General features: G+C 48.1%; 1 protein-coding gene across 4 annotated transcripts in view; it reads left to right on the top strand.

Annotated features, from left to right (window-relative positions):
• Positions 1-20,543, top strand: part of GJC2 (gap junction protein gamma 2) — a 78,417-nt gene that overhangs the window by 50,532 nt on the left and 7,342 nt on the right. Inside the window, exon 1 of one of the 4 annotated variants that reach the window (XM_035129266.2) lies at positions 15,055-16,023. The exons of the other annotated variants lie outside the window; for them this stretch is intronic. The gene's annotated coding sequence lies outside the window, so the exon portion shown is untranslated. Of the gene's footprint in view, positions 1-15,054; positions 16,024-20,543 lie in introns of those variants that run through there. 4 annotated transcript variants of the gene reach the window in all.

Below are 20,543 nucleotides of genomic sequence, written 5' to 3'. Positions count from 1 at the left end.
GTGGGGCTGCCCTTGAAGGCAGTCCCTCAAATTGAGTTGATCCAGAAGGTGATTGTGAGGTTTTGTCTGTGGCCAGCAAGCTGGCTCAAATTACACTAAGCTGCTCTTTGGCAATTCCGCTGGGTGCTGGCCAGCTTTTAAAGCCTTAAATCAGGGGGCCGCTCCCCCCCCCCGGTTTGTGGGCCCAATCCCACTCTCCACCAAGCAAATAATTCTGACCCGTTAAGACGCTGCTGATTTTGGTGGTGGCAAAAACATTTACAAAATGATAGACGATACAGCGCTTGGGTGGGCAGAGCTCAGTGCCAAAATGGGGGTGCAAATTGCCACCTCTCCAGCAGGGCCGGCGCGTCCATTAAGGCAAACTAGGCAGTTGCCTAGGGCGCCAAAATGGAGGGGACACTGGCATGACGGGGAGCGCTGATGGCTTCGCAGGACTCACTCTGCCGCATGGCCGCTGCACCCCGACGCCACCTACCCACGTCCAGGGCAGGCGCCGGTGCAGCCCAGGCGTGCCCAGAGCGCTGAGGGCAGCAGCGTTTGGAGGACAGGTGTGGCGAGAGCAGCCCCTTCCCGCGGCGCATGCACGCTGGAGCCGGGTCTTCGGCTCCAGGCGCCACCACCGCGCTCTACTTCTCGGGCAGGCGGGAGTAGCTGCTGTTGCTCCTGGGGCTGAAGCCCGAGGGTGAGCAACCCAACCATCAACGTCGCAGGTAAGCGGGAGGGGCGCTGGGAAGGGAAGGGGGTGAAGGCTGGGCCAGGCCCGCAGGGAGGAGGCAGACGCCCGGGGGCGCGCGCCAGAAGGTGATCTCGCCTAGGGTGCAAAAAACCCTAGCACCGGCCCTGCTCTCCGGTAATCAGATCGATCCATTTGGCAGTAATCCTCCCTCCTCAAGTGCTCTGCAAAGATCAGGTGAGCAGAGGGTTGTGTGTGTGTGTGTGTGTGTGTGTGTGTGTGTGTGTGTTTAATTACTACATTCATATCCTACCTTTTCTCCTAAGCCAGGCATAGACAACCTTGGCTCTCCAGATGTTTTGGAACTACAACTCCCATGATCCCTGACAACTGGTCCTGTTAGTTAGGGATCATGGGAGTTGAAGTTCCAAAACATCTGGAGAGCCAAGGTTGCCTATGCCTGCCCTAAGGAGCTTTTCTCCTCCAGCTCCATTTCTTCCTCATAACAACCCGGTGAGGTAGGCGAAGATTAAAATTACTGACTGCTCCCCAAGGTCGCTCGGTGAGTGGGGATTTGAACCCTGATCTCCCAGGTCCTAGTCCAGCACTCTAACCACTTTGCCACAATGACTCTCCTGTGTCTAAAGGTGTGTTAACGTCACCCTTCCCTGCCATGTGGCCTCTGAAGGTTTGACCAAGGGTAAATAAATGCAGCTCATGAGCCAGAAAAGATACGCTCTGCTGACTCCAGGTGACCCTTTATTTGCCCAGCTGATCATCGGGGCTTACAAAGTGCTTGCATGGAGCTAGGCAAGCCCTGACAATCAGCTGGTAGTCAGGGCTTGTGCAATTTGCAGGCGTTGAACAGGGCTTCTTGCATGCAGAACATGTACTGTTCCACACTGGACTTCCACTGGACTTCCACTGGGTGGAGCCGCTACGCCGGCAGGAGGGGCAAGGTAGCAAGGAGGTTGACACAGTGCAACTGCACCAGCAGAACCCATCTAGGGCAAACACTGACCTCCTCACCAGACTTGCCCTCCCCACCATTCTCTCAGTAAACCGCAATGCTAGTACAGTGGTACCTCGCAAGACGAATGCCCTGCAAGACGACTTTTTCCCAAGACAAATGCATCTTGCGATCTGATGGTGACTCGCAAGACAAATTCGTTTTGCGAAAAATTCGTCTTGCGAATCGCAGTTTCCCATAGGAATGCATTGAAATTTAATTAATGTGTTCCTATGGGCAAAAAAGAAAAGAAATTTCAATGTGAACAAATGTGGGCTCAGGAATGCACGGAGGACACCTGGCCAAGCTCCTTTCCCACCAAGCAAAGTGGGCAGGCTTGCAAAGGCCAGGGACCAGAGAGGGCATCCTTCCTTTTTTGTTGTTGTTGCAAAAGCTACCTTCCGAAAGGGGCTGGCTTCCCTTTCCCGCCGGCGCTCTTGCCGCACAGATCTTTCCATTGCTTTGTTCTCTTTACGCCTCTGCTTCCTTTTCTCGCTGGCTGCCCAGAGCCCTAGTCCAGCAGCCATGACCCTTGGCCGCCACCCCCCCCATTTGCACAGGTGCCGAAAAAAGACACCCCCCCTCTCATTGCAGGCAGCTCTGAACAGGGCCAGCCCCCCTCCCTTTTCCCCAGTCCCATTGTCTTTCCTTTCCCCTCCTTTTCTCGCTATTATAAAGCCTTTCTCGCCTTTGAACTCCAAGCGGAGCCCTTTTTGCATGTGAATATGGGAGATGGAGCAGCTCTGGGTGGACTTTGGCAAGGACTACAATGTGGGGAGGGGGATCCCGTTTCCTTCCATTTAAAAAGGGATTCCATTTATATGGTCTCTGGCTCTACTTCATTTGAAAAAGGAAAGGGAAAAGAGGGGGATATGGTCAAATGAAAATAGGGGAAACATGATTGCTTCCTGTTATGAAGGTTTCAGGAGCCTTCAGAGGGAAAGCTAGAGTCCGCCCTTGTTCCAACAGCTCCCCAATGGCACCAACATCTCCTCAATGAGCCCTATAATCTCAGGAAAGGGAAGCTAAAAAGCAAAGCAGCTAATTAATTGACATCGCCTCTTACCAGAAGGCCACCAACATTTTTATCCCAGCTCTGCTGTTTTTGGAGAGAGAAGAGACAGAAAGGAGAGGGGAGCTTTTAAAGAGCGTGCCAAGGCAGCCGCCATCAATGCACTCAGCATCTTCCTTCGTGTCCTGTTTTCCTCTCTCACTGTGCTTTGAAATGTGCTGATGTGCTGGAAAGGAATGTGCTTTACATATTGTTTAATACTTGCACTTCGTACATGCTCTAGACCCTCCAAGTGTCCTTGTTTTCCAGGGACAGTGCTGGAATGCTGATTTCCTTAGGACACCCCGATTTTCACCAGAGAAATGTTGGGAGGGTATGGTAGGGTGTCCCCGGAGAAATGTAGGAGGGGACGCCTCTATTTTCATTGGAGAAACGTTGGAGGCTTTTTGCATGCTTCCACTGCTGGTTTGAGAAGCATGCCCCCTCCTGTAGTTATCCCATCGTTTCTTAGGAAATAACTGCATTTTGAGGCACTGTCCCCCAAACCAGATTCAAACCAAATTGGGAAGAATAACAACCAGCTGCATCTTAAGCCAGTAATGCATATGCAGCCTAAGTCAGACCACTGGTCTAGCTCAGTGTTGTCTACACTGACTGGCAGCAGCTCCCTCTCCAGGGTTTGTGGCTGTGAGCCTTTCCCAACCCTGCTTAGGCAGCCCTGTTTAGGGAAGCTTTTAATGTTTAATAGATTATTGTATTTTAATATCCTTCTGGAAGCCGCCCAGAGTGGCTGGGGAAACCTGGCTAGATGGGCGGGGTATAAATAAATTATTATTATTATTATTATTATTATTATTATTATTATTATTATTATTATTATTACCACCCCACCTGGAGACCCCAGCAAGGATTGAGGTTTTCCTCCCTCTTATATCTTCATTTTTGTCCCTATCTCTGCAAACATTTCAATTGGTTACACTTATTCCTTTTACTGTATTTTTTATGTGTTTATATCAGCATTTTTTTTATTTATTTAAAGAAAACAGAGAGGAAAACGAGAAAAGATGAGATTCTCAGCATGTGAGAATCTGTGCCCCTACATCAGGCTTCCTCAACCTCGGCCCTCCAGATGCTTTTGGCCTACAACTCCCATGATCCCTAGCTAGCAGGACCAGTGGTCAGGGATGATGGGAACTGTAGTCTCTAAACCAGGCATCCCCAAACTGTGGCCCTCCAGATGTTTTTGCCTACAACTCCCATGATCCCTAGCTAACAGGACCAGTGGTCGGGGAAGATGAGAATTGTAGTCCAGAACAACATCTGGAGGGCCGAAGTTTGGGGATGCCTGCTCTAAACATCTGGAGGGCTGAGGTTGAGGAAGCCTGCCCTACACCCAATTCCAGACATGCTGCTGATAATTTCTTCCATCGCTGTAATTAACTATTTCCTTCCAGGGCTGCAACTGAAAATGCTGTTAAGCATTACAGCAGATAGACCCAACTCTCTTCTCTGCCCCAGGAAACTGAAAGTCCTCCATCTGATGTAGTCGATGTTCGTTCCACCAAATGCCTTAAGAAGCCTCTGCCTGTGGAACGAACGGAGAAGATCGTTCCTTTTCCAACTCCGCTGGCCAGCTTTGAGAGACGCAGCCCTCGCTCTTCTCCCCCCGGAGTTGCCGCTCAAAAGCAGCTCAAAAATAGTAGAGGCCGGTTGTGTAAGGGCAGTGCCTGTCTTTCCCGTGACAACTTGTGCGTGAGCTCTGCCAGTGAGCAGCTTTGCTGGGCAACGGCTCCAAGTGTGGCAGGGGCTTTTTTTCCTTGGGGCAAATGTTTGGGGAAAAACAAGCTGGAGCATTTTGTCCTTGTCTTGGGAAGGAGCCCAGATTGCTCAGAGAAAGGAAAAAACCTAGCCGCAAATAAATCACAGAGAGCCAAGGTCAGCTTCATAAAAGATTTCTTTGTACTTGAGTTTGATAGCAGAGTGCAAAACATGGAGTCATATGAGCTGGCAGGAGGGGGGGTCTTACTTAAGACCCTGAAACTCAAGGGGTGGAGTTGGGGTGTACGGCAGCCATGTGAGAGAGGAGGATCAAAGAGCTGGCAGGGACCTCATGTCCAGTCTCTCTGCTTCTGCTTCTTCTTCGGCGATCACTCGTGGCAAAGTAAGATTGTCTTCCATAAACACGGTTTTAACAATGAGTCCGTAAGTGACTGTGGAGGCCAATTCTGGATCCACATGTCCTTCCCACAGTGGGGACATTGGTTCCCGGGCAGGAGTTGATCACGGTGTGGATTTGCCAAGCGTGCCTTCCTCTTAGCACGTTTCTCCCTTGCGTCCTGAGATCGAGTTTCTTCAAAGCCCATGACACCTTTGCTAAAGGCTGTTCTCCAACTGGAGCGCTCGCAGGCCAGTGTTTCCCAGTTGTCAGTGTTTATACTACATTTTTAAAGATTTGCCTTGAGACAGTCTTTAAACCTCTTTTGTTGACCACCAGCATTACGCTTTCCATTTTTAAGTTCGGAATAGAGTAGTTGCTTTGGAAGACAATCATCAGGCATCCGCACAACATGACCAGTCCAACGAAGTTGATGTTGAAGAATCATTGCTTCAACACTGGTGAACTTTGCTACATCCAGTACACTGATATTAGTTCGCCTGTCTTCCCAAGTGATGTGTAACATTTTTCGGAGACACCGTTGATGGAATCTTTCAAGGAGTTGGAGATGGCGTTTATAAGTGGTCCATGTTTCACAAGCATATACCGGTAGTAAGGTTGGTAGTACAATAGCTTTGTAAACAAGCATTTTGGTTTCCCTGTGAATGTTCCTGTCCTCAAACACTCTGCACTTCAATCGGGAGAAAACCGCACTCGTAGAGCTCAGGCGATGCTGGATTTCGGCATCAGTGTTGACCCTTGTGGAAAGATAACTGCCTAGGTAGGAGAAGTGATCGACATTTTTCAATGTTACACCATTGAGTTGGATTTGTGGCGCTGCAGAGGGGTTATTTTGTACTTATTGGTGCAGCACTTTGGTTTTTTGGATGTTGAGCGACAGGCCAAGCTTTTTGTAAGCTTCTGCGAATATATTTAGGATGGTTTGGAGGTCATCCTCTGAGCGTGCACACACTACGTTGTCATCAGCATAGGCTAATACTGGCCTAATAATATTTACTCAAAGTCCACCCCCTTTCTTATCATTTGAACCCATCAGTTTGGGTCTTGGAGCAAAGGGAGAACTGATTTGCTCCACCTTTTTTGTGAAAGCCATCTTCAGAGGGAACAACCAGAGAACCTCTTAGTGTCCCTTCTTCACTCTAAATATACCCAAGTCCTTCAACATTTCCCTCATTGGACTTGGGCAGAAGGACCCTTGCCATCTTTGTCACCCTCCTCTGGACACAGAATGGCATTTTAACTTTGATGTAGAATGGAGGGGTGGAGGGAGAGAGAAAGGCCATGTGCTGTCCGCCCTAAATCAAGTGTATATATATATATATATATATATATATATATATATATATATATATATACACTTAACTGACCAAATCACATTGCAGATAGCTCAGTTCTGTGCCCCCCCCCCAACATAAATCCTGGCTACACCCATGAGAGAGGCTGTAAAACATTCCCACAAACGAATCGGAATGAATACTCAACTAAAACCAAACATAGTCTAACCTCCATGTAAGCTTTGTGAAAGCAAGTCAGGATGAATGGTGAATAAACAGTTGAGCTAGACGAATCCTGATTGGGGTGTGTGGAAATATATGACTTAGATGGGACATTTGTTGCCTTGTTTTTTGTGGCATGTAGATATGCATCTGCACATATAAATTAGCATAGGCAAAAACGGGCAAATTTGTGGATATGAACCTGTGTCCCAAATCTTGTACCTAGCCATGGTCCTGATCTTCAGCTTGACTACCAATGGCATAGGTCTTAAGAAGATGTCACCACTTCTGTATTATACATACTTGCATTCCTTCCTTGCATTGTTAAATTGAGCCCCGTTCATATCCAGGCTTGCTTTTCTTCTGACTTCTCCTTACTATCCAACCCCTTGTGAACTTCATTTGTGCATGTGTAGTTCTTTTTTAATCCCCAAAACATTATTTCCTTTTGCCTTGCATTGTTTCCAAGGGAAGGTTCTACTACATTGCTGCTCCCAAAAAGCTTAGTCTGTTCTGTGTTGTGCTTGTGGCAGCGAAGCCCTGGACACTGATTGGCTGAGCTGACATTGTGGGATGGAATGCTCAGTTTCTCCAGGAACCCAGCAGTTTGAAGTCCAAGTTCTGCGAGGAAAGGGAAAGTTGTCAGTTTGACTGGGATGAAAATCTCACATGGGAGATTGTTTAGAATGTGGGGCTGAGATGTGCAAAGTGTCTAAAGCAGGCACCCCCAAACTGCGGCCCTCCAGATGTTTTGGCCTACAACTCCCACAATCCCAAGCTAACAGGACCAGTGGTTGGGGAAGATGGGAATTGTAGTCCAAAACATCTGGAGGGCCGAAGTTTGGGGGTGCCTGGTCTAAAGGAAGGGTCTATTAGTAGACAACAAGCTGAGAAAAATGAACTGGAAATAAGATTAAAGGGCAGAGGAGGCAAGGAATTGAAGCAAGAAGGAGAGATTAATCAGCAAAGGAGCTTCAAAGAAACCTCACAACATATTAAGCCTTAAAATAGGCTACTATGCTGGCAGGAACTGCTCAGTCTGTCATTTTTTCTACTTGTCGGAACTTTTGCCTAGCTTTTTATGTGCAATGAATTTGCATTGATTTGTAGCCAGACGTCAGTCGTGCAAAATGAGGAATCCAGCTGGTGTTGGAGAGAGGTGAACTTGCACACTGCTGATACTGAAGAAGGGGTGGATCTGATATCCTAGAGAGAATCTGACCCTGTTTTCTATTCTCAGAGCTGTTGTCCCGCTGGGTGTAGGTTTCTCTTGTTAAACTCTCGCTGACAGCTTAACCTTCCGTATCTAATTAGTGTTTATCTGAGCTTCCGAGCTTCTCCCTGAAATACATGGTTAGCTGCCTGCCAGACCAAATATTTGGCCAGTGTTTATGACTTCCCTGCTATTTTTTGTTGCTCCATACACAAACACTGTACCAGATAGGCTTTGTTTTTGTGGTCCATATCCAGTTAGTGTAACAAACCTTTGTTCAGGGCTGGTGGGGTGGGTGGGATTTATGTGTTTCCATTGTCTGCGCCTTGGCAGAAGCTTTCCAAAGAATTCCTAGACCAGGCATCCCCAAACTGCGGCCCTCCAGATGTTTTGGCCTACAACTCCCATGATCCCTAGCTAACAGGACCAGTGGTCAGGGAAGATGGGAATTGTAGTCCATAACATCTGGAGGGCCGAAGTTTGGGGATGCCTGACCTAGACATTTGGATAAGCGCTTCCAAAACTTTTGACAGCAGAGGAACCCTTTTTATTCTGAATTAAAACCGGACATAGACTTCAAGCTTATGCCAGAGCAGGTTTACTCTAATGGAACTTATTTGCTGCTTCTCTGTATGAATCACTGCTCAGTATGCCTTCTGATTAGAAGGATGCAAGCCCAGCGTGGGGTCTCAGGCAGAAATCCAAAAGGCAGGCTCTTTTGACAGCTGGTAATTGTTAAGTATAATCGTTTGATTGACACCGGAATGGAAAATGCCTCTGTGCATCGCTGAAAGGTTTGACACTGGAAATCCCGCTGGAGTATACTAAATGGTCTCTGAACTCCTAGATAGGTTGATAATTAACTGCTGCCGTATTCTGCTAGCTAACACGTGAGTGTTTAACCTTAGATCAGGTCACAAAGGTATTTGGTTGCAAATCCCCATTTTGAAAGGATGCCTTTAGTCATTGTTCCCAAGCTCTGTGGAAGTAAGGATGTCTAAAGGAGCTCACTCAGGGAGCGCATAGCTTCAGGCTAATGGGGGCTGTAAATGGGGGCTGAGAGCCAGTGTGGTGTAGTGGTTAAGAGCAGTAGACTCGTAATCTGGGGAACCAGGTTCGCGTCTCCGCTCCGCCACATGCAGCTGCTGGGTGACCTTGGGCTAGTCACACTTCTCTGAAGTCTCTCAGCCCCACCCACCTCACAGAGTGTTTGTTCTGGGGGAGGAAGGGAAAGGAGATTGTTAGCCGCTTTGAGACTCCTTCGGGTAGTGATAAAGCGGGATATCAAATCCAAACTCCTCTTCTTCTTCTAAAGAGAGAAAGACCTTTGCTTATAGGTCTGTTCAGAGTATTTCACATTTTCTAAGATGCTGAGCCTATGCCGGACAGCACAAGATGTCTTATGGAATTATTTGGATGTATCTTTGATGTTTTTGCTCTGTTGTGAAGAAAGTTCTGCAAGTAAAGTTTTGAATGATGTCTAATGGGTCTCGACCAGGGGTCAGCAAACTTTTCCAGCACTGTCCCTCAGTGCTGTCCCTCAGACCTTATGGGCAACACAGCATGCCCTATCAGTGGTATTTCCATTCCTTTTTCATCTTCCTGTGTCTGCCTCAAATCCACAGCAGCTTTGTGTTTGAGAGGGAAATGTCCCCCCCCCCTCCAAGACAGCGGCCGCCAGGAAGAGGTGAGTTCAGGAAACACAGGAAGTTATTTAAGGAGGAGGATGCCCATCTCCTAAGCACATGTTTATGTCTGAAAAATATCTTGTTTAAAAACCATTTTGGGACTCCGCAGCGACAATGATGGCCTTGATAAAGGGCTGCAGCCGCAAACTACAATTCATCAGCTGGAGCAAGTCTCCAGCTGGCAGATACAGAGCTACTTTTCCAGGAAATCAGAAAATTAATTGGCATTGCAGTGTGAATTTCCCATGTTACACATTTTTAATGCAAATTTTGTCTCATGTTCACATTTCTGCAAAGCAAGCGAACCCCCCCCCCAAATCATGCGTTTTTGTATGTTATTTTCACAAATACGTGCATTTTTTTAAATGCAAACTTTACCCCAGTATATGCATTTTTGTACTTGGCTGGAGAATTCCCTTGCAAAACTCATTGGATAGCTGTATTCTGGTTCTCTATTGCAAATTAGGCAGGTTTGCAAATTAAATTCTCACCCACCCCAAACTGTACATCTCTTTATCAGTACTGCAGGGCAGATGGTCTCCCCCAGAGGCTTCTTATCTTCCTATCTAACACCACCACAACCCTTGGTTGAAACAATAAAATCTGCCTTTACTCCCTTCCTAGCTGTCTAGCATGACATCCTGCCGTTGTCTTTCCCCACATAAACATTCTTGTCTCTATTCTTTTCTTTTTTTTTAAAAAAAAGTTATTCTCAGTCCTTGAGGCTTCCTCCCTTCTCTGCATTTCTTTTCTTGTTTCTAAACTTGCACCAATCCTGTTTCTCGCTTGCATTGTTCCCTGGGATGAAACTTCCGTTCCTCTTGAAATCCCAAGGTGGCAAAACTTCCTGGAGGTTCTGGTAGACTCTGGAGTTAGTCCCTCATTCTAGGTTTCGGAGAAAATGTCCAGATCTCTCTTGCTGCTGATAAACAGACCAGCACCAGAGCCCAGTTCTTTCTTAAGATACATGATACATATGCATGCAATTTTACAGTGGCCGCTTTTGCCCCCACAAAAAAGAAAGGACAAGAGATGCTTCTTGGGAGAAAAGCAATGACAAACCTAGACAGCATCTTAAAAAGCAGAGACATCACCTTGCCGACAAAAGTCTGTATAGTTAAAGCTATGGTTTTCCCTGTACAGTGGTACCTCGGTTTATGAACACAATTGGTTCCGGAAGTCTGTTCATAAACTGAAGCGTTCATAAACTGAAGCGAACTTTCCCATTGAAAGTAATGGAAAGTGGATTAATCTGTTCCAGACAGTCCACGGAGTACTTAAACTGAAGCGTTCATAAACTGAAGCGAACTTTCCCATTGAAAGTAATGGAAAGTGGATTAATCCGTTCCAGACGGGTTGGCGGAGTACCTAACCTGAAGCGTACTTAACCCGAAGCATGGGTGTAATTGGTTCCGGAAGTCTGTTCATAAACTGAAGCGAACTTTCCTATTGAAAGTAATGTAAAGTGAATTAATCCGTTCCAGATGGGTCTGTGGCGTTCGTAAACCGAAAATTCGTAAACTGAGGTGTTCATAAACCGAGGTTCCACTGTAGTGATGTATGGAAGTGAGAGCTGGACCATAAAGAAGGCTGATCGCCGAAGAATTGATGCTTTTGAATTATGGTGCTGGAGGAGACTCTAGAGAGTCCCATGGACTGCAAGAAGATCAAACCTATTCATTCTGAAGGTAATCAGCCCTGAGTGCTCACTGGAAGGACAGATCGTGAAGCTGAGGCTCCAATACTTTGGCCACCTCATGAGAAGAGAAGACTCCCTGGAAAAGACCCTGATGTTGGGAAAGATGGAGGGCACTAGGAGAAGGGGACGACAGAGGGGGAGATGGTTGGACAGTGTTATCGAAGCTACCAACATGAGTCTGACCAAACTGCGGGAGGCAGTGGAAGACAGGAGTGCCTGGCATGCTATGGTCCAGGGGGTCATGAAGAGTCGGACACGACTAAACAACTAAACAACAACAACCTCTGGGTGTCAGGCAGGGGGCATTCGCAGCTAAACAACAATACACACACACACAGAACCACACACACACACACACACACACACACACACACACACACACACAGAGTGGTACCTCAGTTTAAGTACACAATTGGTTCCTGAAGTCCGTACTTAATCTGAAGCATACTTAACCTGAAGTGAACTTTCCCATTGAAAGTAATGGAAAGTGGATTAATCCATTCCAGACGGGTCCGCGGAGCACTTAAACTGAAAGTACTCAAACCAAAGCGTACTTAAACCGAGGTATGACTGTATAGAGAGAGAGGATTTAGAAACAATTGCCATAACTTAGGAAGAAATGCAATTCATATCATCATCATCATTTATTCGTACCCCACCCACCTTGACTGGGTTCCTAAACAGGGCTGCCTTCAGATGTCTTCTAAAAGTCAGGTAGTTGTTTGTTTCCTTGACATCTGGTGGGAGGGCGTTCCACAGGGTGGATGCTACTACCGAAAAGGCCCTCTGCCTGGTTCCCTGTAGCTTCTTATCTCACAGTAAGGGAACTGCCAGAAGGCCCTCGGAGCTGGACCTCAGTGTTTGGGCAGAACGATGGAGGTGGAGACGCTCCTTCAGGTATACTGGGCCGAGGCCGTTGACGGCTTGAAACGTCAGCACCAACACTTTGAATTGTGCTTGGAAACGTACTGGGAGTCAATGTAGATCTTTTAGGACCAGTGTTATATGATCCCAGCGGTTGCTCCCAGTCATTAGTCTAGCTCAGGCATCCCCAAACTTCGGCCCTCCAGTTGTTTTGGACTACAATTCCCATCTTCCCCAACCACTGGTCCTGTTAACTAAGGAACATGGGAGTTGTAGGCCAAAACATCTGGAGGGTGGCAGTTTGGGGATGCCTGGTCTAGCTGCTGCATTCTGGATTAGTTGTAGATTCTGAGCCACCTTCTAAGGCAGCCCCACAGAGAGTGCATTGCAGTAGTCCAAGTGGGAGATAACCAGAGCTTGCACCATTATGGCAAGACTGTGCACAGGCAGGTAGAGTCTCAGCCGGTGTACCAGATGGAGCTGGTAGTATAGTAGGGATGCTGCGACTAGGTGATTGGTTTGCCTGCTCAGTCTGCTATTCAGGTGCTAACAGCTAATGGGCAACTTCCAGGTCCTCCCTGCCTTTCTAAACCATAGTACGCCCATTTTATTGTTAACATTTTTTGTCTGGCTTGCAATTCATCTGCCCTTGGTACATATCTCCTTCTCCCATATGCCCCTACTCTTACCTTAGCATTGTCCAAAAAGCCTATTCTCAGTGTGCCCTTTGATCTGAAGTTCAGAAAATGACAGCGTAAGGGCCTTTTCAGTGGTGGCCCCCCGGCTATAGAATTTCCCCAGGAAAGCTCACTTGGTGCCCACATGGTGGTCATTTTAGCACAAGCCTAAGATTCTTAGGGAAGCTGAGTGGGAGAGCACCCGCTTTGCATGCAGAAGGTCCCAATCCCCAGCATTGCCCGGCCGGGCTGGGAAATCCCCCTCCTGAAACTCTGGAGAGCTGCTGCCAGCCAGTGCAGACAATACTGAGCTAGCTGGACCAATGGTTCTGACTCAGTATAAGGCAGCTTCCTGGTTCCAATTCTTCTGCTTTACCAGAGCTTTTAAGATATTTGGTGGGTGGGGGAGCTAGCTTCTGTTTGCTGGGTTTTAGCTCTTGTGTTTGACAGTAGGTTTTCACTGCTGTGCTTTTTAAAAATATGCTTTTTATTTTGCATTTGTTTTTTATGTTGGCTGGAGTTTTAAAAGTTCATTGCGGGTTTTTATTGCCTCTTGGTTTTATTGCTGCATTTTATTGTGCAGTGCCTAGATAACTTATTTAATGAGGTGCCTTAGAAATACAAATAATAAATGCCTGCAAATTGTTTTTGGGCTGCTGCTGCCTTGCGCACTTATCAGGGAGTAAACCCCATTGAACTCTGCTGGGTTTACTTCTGAGTAGATAGAATCATAGAATCATAGAGTTGGAAGAGACCATAAGGGCCATCCAGTCCAACCCCCTGCCAAGCAGGAAACACCATCAAAGCATTCTTGACATATGCCTGTCAAGCCTCTGCTTAAAGACCTCCAAAGAAGGAGACTCCACCACACTCCTCGGTAGCAAATTCCACTGCCAAACAGCTCTTACTGTCAGGAAGTTCTTCCTAATGTTTAGGTGGAATCTTCTTTCTTGTAGTTTGAATCCATTGCTCCGTGTCCGCTTCTCTGGAGCAGCAGAAAACAATCTTTCTCCCTCCTCCATATGACATCCTTTCATATATTTGAACATGGCTACCATATCACCCCTTAACCTTCTCTTCTCCAGGCTAAACATACCCAGCTCCCTAAATCGTTCCTCATAAGGCATCGTTTCCAGGCCTTTGACCATTTTGGTTGCCCTCTTCTGGACACGTTCAAGCTTGTCAGTATCCTTCTTGAACTGTGGTGCCCAGAACTGGACACAGTACTCCAGGTGAGGTCTGACCAGAGCGGAATACAGTGGTACTATTACTTCCCTAGATCTGGATGCTATACTCCTATTGATGCAGCCCAGAATTGCATTGGCTTTTTTAGCTGCTGCATCACACTGCTGACTCATGTCAAGTTTGTGGTCTACCAAGACTCCTAGATCCTTTTCGCATGTATGTGCTGGGCTGTTAGCATCTCAAGAGGGAGGGATTGTAATGGACTGGTAGAGCATATGAGCTTGTGTACATAGGTCTCAGGTTTCATCCCTAGCAAACGGGTCAGGAATCAAATTATGGCAAAGACCTCTGTCTGAGACCCTATAACATGGTGACTTCCAGATGTTGGACTCCAACCCCTATCAGTTCTGGCCAGAGGATGATGGGAGTTAATAGTCTAATTAACATCTGGGGTTGAAGAAGGCTCCAACCAAGAGTTTGACACACACACACACACACACACCCCTTTTCTCTAGGTTTAAGGTTTTGGAAATCTCAAACATTATCCCCGAACACAGGGCAAAGTATTGAATTATTTTCCCGCTCATTGCACAGACTGGTGTGAATGCAGCACATTGCCAATTGATACTTTTAATTTATTTGCAGACTGGGTAAGCAAAGTGGGTAAGCCCCTTCCTCCCAAAAAAGTGTTATTTACTGAGCTTGGATCCTAGAACAAAAGACAGGTAGGATCCTAGAATGCAACAACCTGATTGGCCTGCAGGAGCAGACCAATCAGGCTCCAGGAGGGAAGCAGAGTCAGCCAATCACACGGGACCCACTGTGTAAATCAGGCATCCCCAAACTTCGGTCCTCCAGATGTTTTGGACTGCAATTCCCATCTTCCCCAACTACTGGTCCTGTTAGCTATGGATCATGGGAGTTGTGGGCCAAAACATCTGGAGGGCCACAGTTTGGGGATGCCTGGTGTAAATAATGTATATAAAGCCTGAGGTTTTTTTTGGGGGGGGGGAATCAATCTCTGTTCCTATGAGCTGAAATGAAGAGCATGAAATCACTTACTCGACTCTTAGTATATTTCAAAAAGCCTTCCTCCAGTTGCAGAAATGTGGATATTGGGGGGGGGGGAACCCATGCATAATTTGAGGCATCACAAATTCTTACTTTATGAACTGGCTTTCTGGGCTTCAGGTTGAAGCCACCTTCTTCAAGGTCCAGTATACCTGAAGGAGCGTCTCCACCTCCATCGTTCTGCCCGGACACTGAGGTCCAGCACCGAGGGCCTTCTGGCGGTTCCCTCGTTGCAAGAAGCCAAGTTGCAGGGAACCAGGCGGAGGGCCTTCTCGGTGGTGGCGCCCACCCTGTGGAACGCCCTCCCATCAGATGTCAAAGAGAAAAACAGCTACCAGATTTTTAGAAGACATCTGAAGGCAGCCCTGTTTAGGGAGGCTTTTAATGTTTAATAGGTTATTTTATTTCATTTTTCTGTTGGAAGCCGCCCAGAGTGGCTGGGGAAACCCAGCCAGATGGGCGGGGTATAAATAATAAATTATTATTATTTATTATTATTATTTCACGCAGTGTTTTCATATGGGCCTCCTCCTCCCCTGCCCCGGAAGTTGCCAATAGCTTCTGAGTGTTTAAGCCGAGAAATGGTTTTCCTGCTCCTTCCTTGAGGAGTCTAGTCTCTCTTTCCTCCCAGAGACTCTCCTCCAGTTCCCTGTCCATGTGTTTCCCAGATGTTTCTCATTAGTCACGCTTTCCGTCCTCCAAATCCGTTACTGATGCCCTAGACTGGCGCTCTTAACTTTCGCCCAATAAGGGGAAAGCAAAACACAGCAACGTTAAACCAGAAGTATTTTAAGGAGAGCTTCAGAGTGGGGTCTTCCCCCCCTTTCCTTTCCCCCTTTTATAAAATCCCTGCTCAGCCAGCTTTTTTCCAGCACAGGACGCATTGGACGGACCCAGTGAGAGCAAACACTGGAATACCTTCCCGTCCACTCCGATGAAACTTTTGTTCGGATGCTTCTCCTTTTCCTCCTGCGAAGGAAAACGTGGCTTTTGCTCTTAGCCGAAGCCCCTGGGGTTGTTGAGATTTTTAGGGGGTGGGGGTAGGGGTGGAAGCTTCGTTGTCAGAAAGGCGGAGTCCGGCAGGATGTGTTTAAAAGTTCGCTGAAAAGTCTCCTTCTCAAGCTGGTGGGGCGTTAGTTTCACGAGACATTTTTTCTGATGGGGATGCATATTCCCCCCTGCCTTCTTGAAGAAACGGTGGTTGTGGAAAAACTGAACTGGGAAGATCTGGATGGCAAGGGAGCCTACCATGCCTTTGTGAGTAGCTTATTCCTATCAATTTCTCCCTGTTTTCGTCTCACGGCATGAGCTGGAAGAGAATCCGAGGAAGTGTGGAGGGGATGACCAAATGGGGTGGGTGGGAATGTGATATAAAAACGAAATGATGCTACCAAACCACCACATTTTAGTTCTTCTGCTTTCTTTTCCACCAACTCAAAACCCACTTTCCCTTAATCCTCACCGTACATGAGTTTTCCAGACCCACCAAGTGTCCCTATTTTCCAGATTTACAGAAGCCGTCCCGGTTTATCATTTGATCCCAGAATGTCCCGCTTTTCCTTAGGACGTCCCTGTTTTCATCGGAGAAATGTTGGAGGATGTGGACATTTCCTGAGCTGCCTGCCCTCCTCTCTTATCTGTAGAACACATTCCTTGCATTATGTGCCGGCCTTTGAAGCTCATGTAATGGTGAGGAAGACAGGAGATCTCAACTATGGCGTTCAGTCAAAGAAAAGGTCTGTTGCCTTTGAGTGCTCAGGCCACGATGCACGGTTCTTAAGGCAGTTTCCTAAACGTATCGAGCTTCCGTCCACCCACACCCCACTCCCAAAGTTGCAGGGCATTCCTATGTACTCTTCAGTAAGCTTCCCAGACTGATTTGTTGAGCATTCATCCTGATATGTCCGCAGGGAACTTGGGTGGCATTGCATCAAAGCAAGTGTTATCCCACACCTCCACCATCTTCTTATTGCAAAAGATCTTATTTTGGGGGAGGGGAGCGGGTTTGTTGCACAAGACACCCCCCCCCCAATAAAATACGCTTCAACTGCACTACTGAATCTGCCGGCATGTGTTGGAATAGCAACACTCTGGTAGCACCCTCAGTTTAACGGGGCTGCTTAGCGAATAGGGTTTGTGGTCTTGTTACAACCCAGGCTCCAACCCCAACGAGTCCTGTATCTCTCTTAAAGTCTGTACTGTATTTAAAAGCCTAAAAGATAGAGAGCGGTATATTTGTGTTCTTGGGCCTACGGAAGTGTATCCCATAATTTGTTAGTCTTGAATGAGCTACGGCAGGATCCTTAGTTGTTTTAATGCTCCTTATCTACTGCTTGTACAGCAACATGCAAATGTGACTTAAAATGGGAAGGGGGGAAACTACACTGTGTTGTAAGTTGCTAATATGTACATAGCCTTAAAAAGGTAAAGGTAAAGGGACCCCTGACCATTAGGTCCAGTCGTGACCGACTCTGGGGTTGCGGTGCTCATCTTGCTTTACTGGCTGAGGGAGCCGGTGTAGTACAGCTTCCAGGTCATGTGGCCAGCATGATAAAGCAGCTTCTGGCGAACCAGAGCAGCACACGGAAACGCCGTTTACCTTCCTGCTGTAGCGGAACCTATTGATCTACTTGCACTTTGATGTGCTTTCGAACTGCTAGGTTGGCAGGAGCTGGGACCGAGCAACGGGAGCTCACTCCGTCGCAGGGATTCGAACCGCCGACCTTCTGATCAGCAAGCCCTAGGCTCTGTGCTTTAACCCACAGCGCCACCTGCGTCCCTGCTGTACATAGCCTTACTTCCACCCATACTTCCACCCGAACGTATGGCAACCCTATTACGTTTTTATCACAATGGTCCCTGCACAAACTTTCCCATCCACCGAGCATAAAATATCTGGATCCACATTTTAGTAACGAATAAATGCATAAAAAGATTGATCCTGTGTTCCTAGGCCTCACATATGTACCCTGTGAATCAACACAGCTTATGAAAACAAGAGTGTCTTTGAAAACAACATGGTAGCACTAGCCCATGGTAGCACTAGCGGAGGAAGCTGCTCGGGCGCCACCCAGGGGCGGGGCAAGCCACCCATAGAGGTGGGGTGAGCCGCCCATAGGGGCAGGGCGCACCACGGGGTTATCCGGAGCCTGCCTGCCTCCTCCCACTCAGCCACCCTACAGCTAGGGGGGGAAGGCAGTGGGCAGACCGTTTGGGCAGTGCGGAGCCTGTGTGTGCCCATGCCACTGCGTCTTGTATGGCTCGGGCGCGCTGCAGGCCCCGCAGTGAGTGCCTCCCGGCATTTTGTCACCCCCCATAGTGGTGACACCCAGGGCGGCCCGCACCCGCCGCACCCCCCTTCCTCCATCCCTGCACCGAGGCCAATGAAGTCATGCTGTAATAAAAAATCGAGGGGAGAGATAGAAGGAAGTCAGTCAATGATCATGACTCATGGTTTTTACAATGCATAATTATTCGTTATACAAGGAAGTCTTTATGGCGGTCACACTTAGAGAAGCTGAGCTATTATTAGTCCCATTTTCCACCCTGAGTGATAACTGGTTCGTACCAGGCCAGTCCCTCTGACCAAACATTGTTTGGTGGAATCTACACACGCATATAAAAAACGCTGCTAAAATGCTTTTTTGAAAAATACATTGAATTTTGCATCGCTCACTGTCCCCACCGGGCATCCCCAAACTTCGGCCCTCCAGATGTTTTGGACTACAATTCCCATCATCCCTGACAACTGGTCCTGTTAGCTAGGGATCATGGGAGTTGTAGGCCAAAACATCTGGAGGGCCGCAGTTTGGGGGTGCCTGGTCTCCATTCTAGTGTCACATTTGTATATTGCACTTTACAACACATTTAAAATGTTTCATTTGCAGCTGTGTAGCTGAGTCCTTTGTTAACAGCCAGAGGCAGAGCCGTAACGCACGCTATCCATTCACATTGGATGTCTTGCGGGAAGCTTAACTGGTGTTTCTCCTGCTGGCAGAATAAAGACCGAAGAGGATATAGAAAGTGCCAGGGGGGATTTCCCCCTCTCTTTCCAGAATTTAGAACTCGGGGCCCAACTTGCAGACCACCTCATAGCCCCGGGAGCTGCTGCTCACAGAAGACACTGCCGATGTGGTGGCTGCAGCGCAGCTGGCCAGACTGCTGGAACCTCCGGGGCGCCGCCTCCTCCTTTGCTGCCTGACTACAGCCCACTGCCAGTGCTCTTGCTGCTGCCCAGTGGCCCGAGGAGCATGAGGCGGTTGCCACGCTGCTGCCTGTGCCCCGTGGAGTGGTGGGGCGGTGGGCACCGATGACGTGGAGGAGGCCCCTTGGGAGCCGCTCCCGCCACCACCGCTCCCACCACTCTCTCAGACAACAGCGGGCGGCGGCTGAGGGGTTTCCTGCGGCCGAGGAAGAGGAGGAGGCAGCAGAGGAGGAGCCATAGGGCTTAGTGGCTCGTTGTGCCCCGCCAACTATCTGGTGGCATGCAGGGCCGCCAGCAAAGCCGTGCAGCTCCCCCACTCGCTGGGGCGCCCCTGAGAGGCCGGCGCCCTGGCGCAACGAGCCACTAAGTCCCATGGGAAAGACGCCTCTGCCTGCCAGCGGGTCTTAGAATAGAGTTCGCCAACGGCACTCGGTTCCAGCCTGTGAAGCTATTTTACCCAGCCTCTGATGACTCTGCCCGGTCTTTATCAAGAGGGAAGTCCAGGCTTTGCCCTGGGTTTCCTCTAGTAAGGAAAAAAGGGTGTACAGAGATCCTGTGTGTCACAGGGAGATTTCATACTTCGGTGAGACATCCCTCTCTGACTCAGTGCCTCTATTTTTAGAATCGTAGAAAAATGCCTTATACAGTGGTACCTCTGGTTACGAACTTAATTCGTTTCGAAGGTCCGTTCTTAACCTGAAACCGTTCATAACCAGAGGTGCCATGTTAGCGAATGGGGCCTCCCACTGCTGCCATGCCGCCAGCGCTCGATTTCTGTTCTCATCCTGAGGGAAAGTTCTTAACCCGAAGTACTACTTCCGGGTTAGCGGAGTCTGTAACCTGAAGTGTTTGTAACCGAGGTGTTTGTAACCCGAGGTACCACTGTACCAAGTCAGACTGATGGTCCGTCTAGCTCAGTGAGGCTTGCAGTGACTGGCAGCAGCTCTCTCGGGTTTCAGGCAAGGATTGAACCTGGGAACCCTTCTGTACCCAGAGTTGATGCTCTACCACTGAGCTATGGCCCTTCTCCTTACTAAGATTGCAGGAAACTGCCTTGTCCCTCTAGCTCAGTATTGTCTACACTGCCTGGCAGCAACTCTCCAGGATTTCAGAGTGGGTCAGATCCCAACCCTGCCTGGAAATGTCTGGGATTTAACCCGGGTACTTCTGCATTCAAAGCAGATGAACTACCATGGCTGCAGCTCTTTTTCTGCCCATCCACCCTGCCCCCTGGCAGAAGGGTGAGGGGAGGGAGAATACCTATACAAAGGTTCTTTTTTGGGGGTATGATTTATGCAGTACCTGCTACACATGATTTATTGTCATTTTTTATCCATATAATTTAGGTTACTCTTATGCAGAAACAGGGGAGGCAGCGCATATAGAAGCCTTGGAAAACTCCCATTAGGAAGCAGGTGGGATAGCTCAGTCGGCAGAGCATGAGGCTCTTAATCTCAGGGTTGTGGGATCGAGCCCTACCGTTGGGCAAAAAGGATTCTGGGATTGCAGGGGGTTGGACTAGATGACCCTGGTGGTCCCTGCCAACTCTACAATTATATTACTTTATGGTGCA

The sequence above is a fragment of the Zootoca vivipara genome, chromosome 12 (assembly GCF_963506605.1).
Source record: "Zootoca vivipara chromosome 12, rZooViv1.1, whole genome shotgun sequence".
NCBI classification, from domain to species: domain Eukaryota; kingdom Metazoa; phylum Chordata; class Lepidosauria; order Squamata; family Lacertidae; genus Zootoca; species Zootoca vivipara.
This window is presented reverse-complemented; position numbering and strand designations above follow the sequence as displayed.